Source organism: Acartia tonsa, chromosome 6 (genome assembly GCF_053477335.1).
Source record: "Acartia tonsa isolate MP-2025a chromosome 6, ASM5347733v1, whole genome shotgun sequence".
NCBI classification, from domain to species: Eukaryota; Metazoa; Arthropoda; class Copepoda; order Calanoida; family Acartiidae; genus Acartia; species Acartia tonsa.
Window position 1 is genome coordinate 35,594,076 of NC_137265.1, and position 14,062 is coordinate 35,608,137.

The window sequence follows — 14,062 nt, forward strand, 5'->3', positions numbered from 1 at the left end:
AAGCACAAATAAATCATGAATGTAAATATGGACAAAGTGATGTAAGAAGAAGATGTTAGTGTTTTTAAATAAAGAATAAATTTATTGAAAATATTCATGAAACATTTCACATTTATGTTCATATTTTAGTAGCATAACTGACAGACTGACGGTTCAAGTAAATCATATTCTTAATGCTGGTTGGTATATGCTATCTGTACAATAAATATCAGCCTTATTAATTTCATCTTGAATAGGAGCCAAGAAAATCACATTTTCCTTATAGCGTCACGGAATGACTGACGGACTGATAGACAATTTCAATTATAAAGTAGCTTCGCTAATAATAGTTAATAGATTATTATTGTCAGCTTACGGAGGTTTTACCAAGCATGGTAAGTGTAAAATACGGCTCGCAAAGTATTATGACAATTAAGTCCGTAAGAAGTGCAGCAATAGCAATCTAACATCATTTTCAAAAAAAGAAGCTTTTCTATAATTAGGTTCGGTACATATAGGTCCAAACTTTCGTCCGTATGAAACGGATGTTATAATTGTCCTACTATTGCAAATCTTGCATGATGTGATAACTCCTGTAAAAGATAGGTACGCTTAGAAAGCGTAGCAACTCTATTATCATTACAAGAAAGTCCAAGCTTCAAATTAAAGCAAAGCATCTCTACAATAAAATTCTTGATATAAGTTTGCCAAATTTTGTATTTACGCAATTTGGCAACAAATTTAATTTTGTTAACCCTAAACGGTCAAGAGGGGGGGGGGCCTTGAACGCCCCCCCATCTGTTTTTTTCTGTCTCATTTTCTGTGTGTGAAAGATAAAGAGCCCAAACTGCGTGACTTTTTAAGTATGGGTAGGACACATAACTGAGATTTGGAATTTTTTGAATATCTCCATCCTGGCAGGCACAGGATGCCAGCAAACCTGGCAGGGTCATCCAGGTAAATTGCAAAAATATTTGTTTGACTAAAACAAAGCATTTTATCTTACCAAAATATTAAAATGTCCTCTAGTAGTACATTCTTATATTAAATACAGGAGTTCAAGTCACTTTTAGGTTCCAGGTATGATCCTGCAGGTCCTGATCCTCCAGGTCTCTAGAAATCTTTAAAAGGCTCCTGTGGCCGCAATTTTTGACTTAGAGACTTCAAATTTTAAACTTAAGCTTTTCTTACATGTCTACATAACGTATTAAAATTTCATAAAGATCCGCCGCCGTTTTCCTGCTGACCGTCGACTGCGGCGGCTGGCAGCTGTCAAGTACAGCTGCGGCAGCTGAAATTTATATTTTGATATTTCTAATGTAAAATTTACATAAAGAAAACATTTTCTGGAAAAAAAATGTTCTTCTAGCTTCAAAAATAAGAAAATTACAGCCGTTTGAAATTTTTAAGTAAAAAAAGACCTAAAAACAAAGGTTGTTAAATAAAAGGGTGAAGGAAGCAAAAGTTGACTTAGACTTATGAAAGGTCGGAAATTCATTATCAATCAGGGGACTTGCACAAAAAAATTTAGCCCTCTAGCTCTAATAGGAACTGAGATAATTAGGGGGGGGCGTTGAACGCCCCCCGACCGATTAAGGTGCGGTAAGGGGCCCGACTGTAAGGGGTTAAGATTTATAAATTCATATTTTCCTTTGGACACTCTAAAAGTTATTTGAGCTACGGCATGATTTTAAGGCTTTGCTTTCATGGATGTTGTCATCCTTGTTTTTCAATAATTAAATATTCATAATTGTAACAAGGATGAAAACATCCATAAAAGCAAAGCTCTGAAACGGATGGACAAACGGACATTTACAGGTGTATAGTGTCAGAATTGAATAATAAGAATATAAATGAATAAAAGACAAAGCAAAAGTGTAATTAAATTTGTTGAAAAAAATTCTTGATACAGGATAATCCTTATGGACATACTTACATTTTAGGACTTGATTATAGAGAATCAGAGATGCTTTGCTTATAATATTGTACTTTGTTATCCCAGGAATCAGTACACCAAAAATCAGAACAATCGGATAATTAAATCACATAAAAATTTGTTGTTAAAAAAGTAAAAATCAACATGTTTAAAAGGGACGTACATACATTCTGGTAATGATTATGAGGCTGCTACGCTTTCTAAATCGTACCTAACTACTACAGGAATCCCCATGCAAAGTTTGAAATAAATAGGACAATTCTAACATGCCTAAATTAACAAAAAAGCTGTCTGTGTTGGACGGACATATGGACCGGCCCTAATTATAGAAAAGCTTCGCTTTTTATAATTTTGGGAGGATTAATTACCCAAGAAGGGAGTCAGGGGACATTGGGCTGTTGTTTACACTACTCCCAAAAGTTTGTAGTAATGTTTTTTAATTCGTTGGCTTAAAACCTTTGGGGACTTTTATTGAATCTTGTTTGGTTGGTTTATTGAGTTGAGTTTCCAAACAATTCAACCACTAATTGTAATCTACAGAAGGAGTAATTTTGTTTATCATCATTGGGGATTTAAATTAATTTACAGGCCATTGTCTTATCCCTCTATATTCCTGATTACAATAACTATTTTGGGGGAATTAATAACTCCTTCGACTGCCACGCCTTTTTACGCTGCATGTGCATTTTAATAAATCTTTCTTTTTATAGATATTGTTCTATTTTAGAACTTTGATTCAAAAGCTGATATAGAATGCTAAAAATAAACATATTTTTACATAGATACGAAGAATCTTTCCAAATACATGGCATTGTGTTTTGCACCCTCCCACCCCCACAACCCCCCAAAAAAATAGCTTAAAAGCATATTTCCTTGAAGAGTATCGATATAGAATGCTAAAAATAAACATATTCTTACATAGATACTATTAATCTTTCCAAGCACATTGCATTGTGTTTTGCCCCTCCACACCCCCCCCCCCTGAAAAAAATAGCTTAAAACCAACATAGGACTAGTATATTTCTCTGAAGAGTAGAGCCCATCGGTTCAGCAGTTACCGAGATTTTACGGTTCGGAAAAAAATAAATATAGAAATGAAGTAGCTTGAGTTTTAACGGGGGTTAGTAGTAGTTGAGACATTTATCATTTTGATATTATTTTGACCGTAGATGACATACAGACAGACGGACAGACATCGTTTCCTTTTAACTATTTGTTGAGCTTCGCTTTATGTATGGTGTCTATTATGAATGAATGAATGAATATTCTTTACTAAGAAAAAAATATTTTATCAGAAAATATTGTCTATGAATAGGTCATAAATTCATTTTTCTCATAGATTTTTAAAAGCGAAGCTTTTCTCTGATTAGAATCGACCCTTACGTCTGTCCGTCAGAAATGTTAGCTTTTTTGTTACACATGTTAGATTAGTTCTACCGATTTCAAACTTTGCATGGTGATTCCTATAATTTTTGGAATACTGATTCCTATTACAATAAGGTACAATGTTATAAGTGAATCATCTCTAAAATCACGTCCTCAAAGTGTAAATGTGTCCTTAAACAGTGTCCTGTATTTAAGCAATAAATTTACTTCCAATTTTGTATATTTATATTCTGCTTATTAAGTTCTGACACATTACAAGTGTTAATGTTCGTTTGTCCCACCGTTTCAGAGCTCCTCTGTTATGGATGTTGTCATACTTTTTTTTACAAGTAAGTTAGAAATTTTCCATGACGTTAGATACTTTATAAATAGGATATATTCGTTGGCTCAACAACTTTCAAGACTTTGAATTTTTATTGGTTGGTTGATTAAGTTGAGTGTCCAAACGTTTCAACCACTAATTGTAATCTACAGAAGGAGTAATTTTGTGTATCACCATTGGGAATGTACATGAAGAAAATAGGTAAAACTAACGGTTCAACCCAACACTTTTAATTTAGTTTAAAAAAGAAAGACATTAAAGTATATTTTTAAAAGCGAAGCTTTTCTATAATTATTAAAAGCGAAGCTTTTCTATAATTAGGGTCGGTCCGTCCGTACGTCCGTCCGTAACGGATAGCCTTTTTCGTTAATTTAGACATGTTAGAATTGTCCTATCGATTTCAAATTTTGAATGGTGATTCCTTTAGTAGTTAGGTACGATTTAGAAAGCGTAGAAACTCTATAATCATTACCAAAATGTCCGTACGTCCATTTTTACATGTTGATCTTTTTTACTTTTTTAACAACAAATTTTTATGTGATCTAATCATGGGATTGATCTGATTTATGGTTTATTGATTCCTGGGACAACAAAGTATTTATAATGTAATAAGTGATGCAACTCTATAATATTAATCAAGTCCTGAAAATGTAATTATGTCCATAAACATTATCCTGTATCAAGCAGTTTTTCAACAAATTTTCTTACAATTTTGCTTTGACTCTTATACCTTTATATTATTATTATTCAGTTCTGACACTATACAAGTGTTAATGTCCGTTTGTCCTATAGTCATGCTATAGACATTCAGATCTCCTGTTATTTTAATATTATATTTTGCATGTTACTGCGATAATTATGTATAGAATTGTACTTGTTTTATTTGTAAATAAATATATCACATATGTTTCTCTTTTTTGCTAAATAGATAGAGAAATATCTTTTAAGCGAAGCTTTTCTATAATTAGGGTCGATACGTCTGTCCGTACGTCCGTAACGGTTAGTCCTTAGTTAATTTAGGCATGTCAGAATTATCCTATAAATTTCAAACTTTACTTGATGATTCCTATAACAGTTAGGTACGAATTAGAAAGCGTAGCAACTCTATAATCGTTACAGAAAGTCCGTTTAAAACATGCTGATTTTTAACTTTTTTTACAACATTTTTTGGTATTATCGTCTTAGGATTTTTTAAAATTTTAAAAATTTTAGTACTCCACCCCCAGAAAAAACTATGAAACCTGTAAATAAATATTTTACATACGTTTCTCTTGTTTTGCTAATTAAATATATATTAAAATATATTTCAAATAGGGCTTCGAAAAAAACTTAATATCCGGTGGATCAGAACCGGTTCTCAGCAATAAAAGATCATGTATAGCATTACAATATAGTATTACAGACAATTCTCCAACAACAATAAAATAAAAATCATAAAATTAATACCAGTTTTGTTAGCCAAGCCCTTTGGACAAAGCAATATATGAACCAATATAAAGTTTCCCTGAAATGAAGAGACAAAATGAGCATTTATTATTATAATTTGCACGTTACTTTCCTCCATATGAATAGAATTGTACATTTTTAAAAGCGAAGCTTTTCTATAATCAGAATAAGTCTGTCCGTTCTTAACCAATAGCTCTTATCGTTAATTCAGGAATGTTTAATCGTTATAAAAATGTCCGCACGTCCATTTAAAACATGTTGATTTATGATATCAATTTTTCATGTGATATAATTATCCTATTCATCTGATTTTTTTGGAATACTGATTCCTAGGACAACAAAGTACAATTTTATAAGCGAAGAATCTCAATACTAGAGTCCTAAAAATGTAAGTATGTCATTCAAAAGTATCATATATATATTTGCATTTGTGACTTAAACATTTATTTCTGCTTATTCAGTTCTGACACTCTACAAGTGTTAATGTTCGTTTATCCTACCGTTTAAGAGCTTGGCTTTTATGAATGTTGTCATCCTTTTTTTTATTTGTAAATAAATGTTTCACATGTGTTTCTTTTGTTTTAGAAATTTTATAGAATGGATTATATCAGGGAGGGAGAGGACATTGTTTATTAAACTAGTCCCCAAAGTTTGTGATAACATTTTTATTCGTTGGCTCAACCACTTTGGGGACTTTTATTGAATTTTTATTAGTTGGTTCATTTAGTTTAGAATCTAAACGTCTCTACCACTAATTTTAATTTACACACGGGTTAATGTTTTGTATGATCATTAGGGATATACATCAATTTATTAGCCATTGTCGTATCCCTTTGGATCCCTGATAATATCAGGGAGGAGGGAGATATTAAACAGTAATTAAACATAGACCAAAGTTTTATAAACAAGTATTCTTATTCGTCGGATTTAAAATTAGAGTAAAAAACACTAGAGAGGGAATGAGATAAATAACTGTATTTCCCTATCCCAATGACCTTGTGCCGACTCTCAAAATCAACCAATGGTGTCAGGAATATTAACACAGCCAAGTAGCAGAAAACAATTTTATAGAAGACGAAAAAGGTCATTGGGAAAGGGAGGAGGTAGTATATACATCTATACTGTAGATCTGTTGCTTTAAAACTGTGGATACTTTTGATAAACCTTTATCATCTATCAGGACCCAAACTTTTCCACTTGTAATTTTGATATACAAAAATGGTAATTTTGTTTATCATAATTAAAGGTATACATCGAACTAGTTTACCAATTGGGCTGTGGTTTTCAGGAAATATTCCACGGAGAGGTTTTAGTCTATTTTTTTAATGTTATAACCTTAAAAACTATGGGCGAAACCTCCAAAATGAGGATAATGTTCCAGTTTTTTTTCTGTGAACCTTTTTACATGTCAACTAATATCAAGTTATTATAATACATTTCCGTTTGGAATACATACAAACGTCATCATGCATATAGTTTAACTAGAGTTGGCTCGATATAATTATCTCCCTATTGGCTAGTTTTCTATATGCATATCTATTTCTCAATAAATCTATTTTCCTCACCCGGCATTACTATCTAAAAGAAAGTAAATATTTAATAATCTAAATGATTTTAAAAAGATTTTTTTAATTATATTTTTTCTTTACATTACCATCACCAAAGGGTTAATGATGATGATTGCAATTTTAGTTTAATATTTGAACACACAAAGTGTCGCCACAATCGAATTCTTTTAAAACAAAGTTTTCTTAAATTTATTATATTATAAATTTAAATTTTCTTTTTTATGATTAGAAATTAAATACATTGATATAAGGTAAATAGCAACATGAAATTAAAAAAAGGAATTTATTTTTAATAAAGTAAAATAATGGGTCTTATCGTTCTGGGCAATGAGAGTTTATTATGGATTATTGGAGCACTATGAGTTTTAAACAAATATTCCTTGGAAAACTTGAGCTCGTTTATAGACATTTATTTCCTATATAGATCTGACATGGATCTTGAAGCAATTAAGCAGGCCGTTTTGTACATGTTAAAAATTGGAAGATTTCATTAAATAAAAGTTATCGCAAATATACTTAGTAAATAAAGATCAAAACATCCATAAAAGCATAGCCCTGTAATGGTAGGACAAACAAACAATCACTTGTAGAGTGTCATAATCTCATGATTTGATTATAGAGATGCCTTGCGTATAATATTATACCTTGTTGTTCTAAAAATCATTATTTCAAAAAATCAGATAATTATATCATGCAAAAAGTTATTGTCGAAAAAGTAAAAAATCAGCATGTTTTTAATGGGCGTACGGACTATCTGGTAACGATTATAAAGATGCTACGCTTTCTAGATTATACCTAACAGTTATATGAATCAGCATGTAAAGTTTGAAATCAATAAAACAATTCTAACAAGTTAAAATACATTAAAGAGCTAACTGTTACGGACTGAAGGACCTACCTTAATTATAGAAAAGCTTCGCTACTAAAGAAATTAACAACTGGAATAAATTTTATTAAATATTGTAAATAAGCGTATATGTGTAATATTTTTATATTTATACAATTATTTCTAAAGGTACAGTTGTTATATTAAAGCCATACGAGGACATTTTATATACAAATATAACAAATTTCAGTTATTTTGTTTTTATTTTATGTTATTATTTTTTTATTTTTATCTTTTACATATATTTTAACACAAGGAAAATTATGCCCCAAAAATTCATATTATATATTTCTTCTATTTCATAGATATCCAAGATAGATACCCCCTTCCCTTGCATTTTACCCCCCTAACAATTTTAAGAATTATATAAGGTTACCCCCCATCAAACCTTTGAAGCCCCTTATTTTACCATTAAAATAATTATCCACTATCACCTAATAAATCTATTATTTTACCCCCCTAAAAAATTGGACGTCCTTCTATTTATTTTTAAAGTGATAATAAGGGCCTGTCATAGATTGCATGGTCTTATCGTCTTACTCCCATCAATTTAAAACATGTTTTATGTTTAATTTGCTGACGACAAGTTTATGTGATAAAGTTATTTTGTTTTCTTTTGTTGTAGTGATTTCTAGGTAAATCAAACACTTTGTTATAAGCAATCTATAATCAAGTTTTATAATAGTTATTTCTTTCATCGTATTATAAACCGCTTATCGCGGATATAGAATGTACAATTATAAGATTAAAACCAGTTTTTTTAGCCCCGAGGTGCCGAAGGCTCGGCCTAAAAAATGGTTTTAATCTTTTGATTGTACATTTTTATATTCGTAGAAAGCTGGATATAATACGATGCTAGACATAGTTTCTTCGTATGGATGAACACCAGTTCCTATCCACCGGATTCGAATAAATACGAGAAAAAGTATCCTTTGAATTGTTGATCTATTGATGTGGTTCATATTAATACAAGGACGACATTATCCTCATAAAAACGTATATAAAATAATTATTAACTTTTGTGTTATTATAAAATATTGTAAATTTAATTATAGTAAAATATTTTACTAGTGGCTACGCCCCTAGAGGCCTCTAGGGTATCTTTATTTTGGAAGAGGGTGGGGTCATTATACAACAAGGATCTAAATTGATAAGACAATGGCCGATAAATTGATGTAGATAACCAATGATGATGAACACAAAAAAACCTTCTGTATGTTACAATCAGTGGTGGAAACGTTTGGACACTTAACCTAATGAACCATCCAATCAAAATTCAAGAAAAGTCCATAAAGTTGTTAAGTCAACAAAAAAGAAAGTTTTAATGTAAAACTTTTGGGACTAGATTTATAAATAGTCCATTGTCCCATTCCTTCCTATACATACAAGTCTACATCAATTGAACAGATTAAAATGTAGTAGGCAAAATTAACGTATTATAATAAAACAGATGCTTGTATTAGAGCATGTGAATTCAATTCCACATAGTCTTTCATATTTGCAATTAGACATAAAAAAAATATAGAGTTTCATTAGGGAGAGTCAGGATACATTTGATTATTTATCACACTATTCCCCAAGGTTCTATTAACAAAATTTTCTTAGTCGTTGATCTAACAACTTTAGGGACTTTATTTAATTTTAATTTGTTAAGTCATTAGGTTGAGTGTACAATCTTTTCGACAACATATTGTAATACAGTTGGAGTAATCTTGTGTATCAACATTGGGGATGTGCATCAATTTATCGGCAATTATTTTATCCCTTTATATTTTTGACAGTTTGTGCGTTAGTAATAACAGTTCTTAGGATTTATTTTAAAATACAAGAGTGGAAGTATATTCACAACCTATAATAGAGATGGAATATTAAATAAATGGATATAGAATACAAGTGGATATTATGACAGGGAACAAAATTGTCGTCAATTTAGCTTGCTAACATGAAACTCATTTATTGTTAATTCGTTCATTCATCAGGAGGGGAGGGGATGTGGTAAACGGAGTGGAAGGGGGAAATCATTATTTGCCCGCTGCAAGTTTCACTTTATCAGAGAACATGAAAATCTTGTGTAATATCCAAGAAATAATACATCCATTAATAAATATCAGCTTGGGATAAAGGGTCAAGTGATTATTGTTACGCTGAATACACTAGCTATAGCATGGCTACGTTTTGTAATGAAATAATTAGATTTTTTAAATTCTAAATTTGATTATTCCTTTATTCAATAATAAGCTATTAAATTACAGGAGTTTAATAATGCAGTTGCTCCCAGGGATCTAAAGGGATAAGACAATGGCTGATAAATTGATGATACACAAAATTACCTTTTCTATAGGTTATAATTAGTGATTGAAATGTTTAGACACTTAACTTAAGGTACTGATCAACAGTATTCTCTTAGTTGTTAAGCCAACGAATATGAAAATATTTCAATAAAACTTTGGGAACTAGTTTAATAAACAGCCCAATGTCCCCTTCCTTCCTGAGTTGCTCCAGTAATGTAAAGACAATATATATATAAAATCTAGATGATTAATACCTTAATTAGAGCAACAGTAACAATGTGAAGGTACAATCTAAACAGATTATTGGCTAGAAAAAGAACACAATTTTGGTACAAAATGAAAAATTCATTACTTGTCGTATGATGGAAATTTCTCTTAAAGGAAGCCTGCAATAAATACACCAATCTAATTGCTGAAAGACTGCCACTAGTAAATCCATTACCCAACAAAAAACCAGCTTCAATCAAAAAAAAGGTATACACATTCCAAAATGACATTTTAGGTACATAAAAAATTTTTAAAGTTTTGCATTGCTCAGGAATTTTAATTCTAAACGTCTTTCAGCAGTCAGATCGGTGTATTTCTTGCAGGGTTCCTTTAGCACTAAACGGAAGGAAGAAAAATATGGCTGACATATAGTCGGAAATTCTTTTTCAAACAGGGGACATGACTAATAGAAGCTAAGGTATAGGGCGGGGGGTAGGGTTGCGTTTAACGCCTTCCATTCCCCCTCCCCCACCGATTAAGGGATCCGACATTTAAGGGTTAACATAAAACGGATTTCTGTGTCTTATTGACCATCTAGAGAAATACATCTATTATAATAACTTAAAAATGCTTTACAAACAGTTTATTGTAAACATTTGTAAATCTATTGAAACTAATTTGATTACACCTTTATCTAATACAATTAGGTGATATCAAATTACAGTAGTTAGAATTAGTTGCTCTATATAAAACAACACTTAAACACCTTGATTTTTAAAGTTCAAAATAGGTGAAACGTTAAAAACTTGACTGATTGTACCGTGATATTTTGTTTATAAATAAAATGCAGGGAGAGGTTTATTCCACTTTTCCCCAAAGTTTTATAATATCTTTTTCTTATTCGTTGGCTTACCAACTTTGGGGACTTTTATTAATTCTTTATTGGTTAATTAATTTATTTGAGAGTTGAAAATTTTCAACCACTAATAGAAACATGAAAAAGAGGTAATTTTGTGTATCATTATTTGGGATGTACAGTAATTTATCGGCCATTGCAGTATCCCTTTAGATCCCAGAATAATAAGAGTAAAATATGTGATATGATAAGTATGTAGGTGTATAAAAATTATATGGGTTCCAATCTAAAATTGTATTTCGTCATAGTTCAAAGAATTATATTGACATTGTGTAAAAAACCGAAGCTCAACAAATTAGACGTATGGACGTATATTGGAATAATTAAGTGACAAAGCTTTTAATAGATAAAAAGAAAAATAATTTATATCTCAAAAAAGCTCAAATAATACCCAATGCGGGGTTAAAAACTAACGTATTATGATACACAAAATTATCCCTTCTGGAGATTACAATTAGTGGTTGAAACGATTGTACACTAAACTTAATGAACCAAACAATCAAAATGTGCCAAAAGTCCATAAGTTTGTAAGCCATGGAATAAGAAAACTTTAGGGACTAGAGTAATAAACATCCCAATGTCCCCTTCCTCCCTCGTAATAGAAAATATTTTTTTTATCGATGAATATATTTGGTAATCCACCAAACAAGAAAATGGTTTTACTTTGTACCGTACCAAAAATGTTATTAATAATATATTTATTTTATAATAAAAATATTTTGCTTAATTTTTTTCATTCCTTGGATACCTTTATATAATTAATTACCATTTTTAGGTGTGCAGGTACTCTACAAGTTTTGTGTCAGTCTTAAATTGTTTTTTTTTTTTTTGGCTTGTACGGTATCCTAAATTAAGCTTTTTAAATCAGGGTTCGGCTTTAAAATATTTAAAACAGGTTTAAACTTCCAGCTGATTTTAAAAGTTGTAAAAGATTGATTTCACCTAGGCGTACAGGCGACTGCCGAGCCCTGCAAAAAGAATAAGTTTTTTGAAGACCAATAAATATATGAAGGTCGGGAAGGTGATAGGTTCCCAATATCGGACCGAACTGCGTCAAAACTAAATGCTAAAAATTTTACTTACTGCTCAGATTTTTGTTTGGAAATATCATACATCATATTAACATAGGGATTGAGGGGACATTGGGCTATCTATTACAACTGTGCTATAGACAAGGGATATTTTTGTGTATCATCATTGGGGATGTCCACATACTGTATTATCCCTGTAGATCCTTGATTTTAATTTCAAGCACTAGACATTTAAGTCTTAATATTTTTACAATAATTTTAACCTCCTTGTTCTTTTCAAAATATACAGAAAATAATTTTTCAAAATTATAATATTATTCATGCCATGAGTGTCATTAATTAAAAGTCAGTAATAATATGTTATTGTTAAAAAGGCATTAATGTAAAAAGTGCAATCAAATTAATTTTATAAGCAAGGTACGCTATAATCTTATAACCAGGGATCCTAAGGGATAGGACAATGGACGATAAATTGACTAACACTACCAATTGTGATAAACAAAATAACCCTTGAGATTTCAAGCCAACTAATTTCAGAATGTGGTTAATAATCAGGGATATAAAGGGATACGCCAATAGCAGATAATTTGATGTACATCCTCAATGATGATGCACAAGATTACCACATCTGTATATTACAATTAGCGGTTTAAACGTTTGAACACCGAACCTTATTACCATCCAATCAAAATTCAATAAAAGTCCTTAAAGTTGTTCAGCTAACAAATAAGAAAACAGTATTATAAAACTTTGGGGACTATTGTAATAAAAAGCCCAATGTCCCTTCCCTCCCTGATAAGTTATAGACCAATTTCCTTTCATTTCTTAATGTATCAACGATTGTATGTACAGATAACTAACCCCCATATTTATAAGGTAGTAGCGCTATTTATAGGAATAATTATTTAGTGCTTGAATTTGAACTCGTATCTACTCATTAGAAAGTTGCAAAGTAACCATAGCAAAACAAATATAGTGAATAAGTGTTCCTTTAAAACAAATAATTTAAAAATCCGCCATTTAAGATTAATTATCGTTAGTTCAAATTTATATTTGTGTATAAATATAACGCTTTATTTTTATCAACAAAAAATGACCATCTGAGAAAAACTATTAATTTTCAGAAAGGGAGGAACTTCAGGGACTTCATTGAATTTTGATTGGTTGATTCCTTAAGCTGAGTATCCAAACATTTCAACCACTAATTGCAATGTACTGAAGGGGGTAATTTTGTTTATCATTATTTTGGGATGTACATTAATTTATCGGCACTTGTCTCATCCCTTGATTAATCTTGTCATTCTCGGGACCTATAAGAAGCTACCCTGTTAAGGAGAACCCGATCAGTTCAGGGGTTAGCGAGATCCTTCGTTACAAACAAACAAACAGACAGACAGACATCATTCTAATTTGTATTGCAGATAGCCTAAATTCTGTCCGGGATCAAACTAAAACTTTCAAATTCTGCACAGATCTTTTTAACATTTTTGCAGCTTCATTGGAGCTCTTCATGGGTCCGCCTATACACAACAAAATTATAGAATATTAAGATCTAGAATAGAGGAATAGTTAATCCTTTTAAAAAAGTAACAGGATGTGTATTTGTCTCTCTATTTGTCTGTCTGTTTGTACCAAAGGATCTCGCTAACCGTTGAATCGTTATGGTTCTCCTTTACAATGTACCTTCGCATAGGTTTATAACTATTTGTGGGGAGAGTAACACCAACCTCCCAATAGAAATCGCCCCTAGAAAAACAATACACCCACCAAAAAATATTTTTAAAAACTTTTTCTCTTAAAAACTAAATTTGGAAATGAGGGACTAACGACCATACGGAGGTCCCAGGGCGGTTTCAGGCTATTTTCCTGCTTTCCCTGCCACTCGAATACAGAGCTTCTAGATACAAATAAACAAAAACAAGACATAAATATAAAAAAATTTAAATGTGCCATGCAAAAATATTTTTAATTAATCGTTTATCCATTTGATTCACGAAACCAAAATGAAAATACATGAAAACCATATTTATCAGTTTTAGTTTTGGGCTTTACTAAGTAGTTTCATGTTTAAATATCATTAACTCTTTTATCAGT